Source organism: Colobus angolensis, unplaced genomic scaffold, assembly GCF_000951035.1.
Source record: "Colobus angolensis palliatus isolate OR3802 unplaced genomic scaffold, Cang.pa_1.0 Scaffold135, whole genome shotgun sequence".
NCBI classification, from domain to species: domain Eukaryota; kingdom Metazoa; phylum Chordata; class Mammalia; order Primates; family Cercopithecidae; genus Colobus; species Colobus angolensis.
The window spans coordinates 2547966-2548392 of NW_012114433.1; positions in this window are offsets into that span (position 1 = coordinate 2547966).

The window sequence follows — 427 nt, forward strand, 5'->3', positions numbered from 1 at the left end:
TGATGGGATGGCAGGCACGAGCCACTGTACCCAGCCAGAAAAATCTTCAGTTGAAACATCTTACTTAAGTTGGGGGCCATCTGCAGTAGACTTCTATAAATGCCCAAAATAAGATAACATTAAAGCCATGTTTCTCAAAGTCCTGAGTTCCATGGTATCTGCCTATTATCAGAAAAGAAGTTATCCATTAAAAGTCAAAGGCATAAAGAATAAACTAATACAAAAAAATTGTAAATACCTTTGCTGGGTCACAAGGCCGCTGGTTGATAAACAAAAACTGTCCATCTGTTGAACTCCTTCCAACTCCACGCGCGCATTGTGAAATGAAACCTGAGATGCTATTCAACATTAATATGGTAAGGGCAGGATTCCAGAGTGAAAAGGATTAGAAATACGATCACACGGCACATTCTTTTTTTTTTTTTTT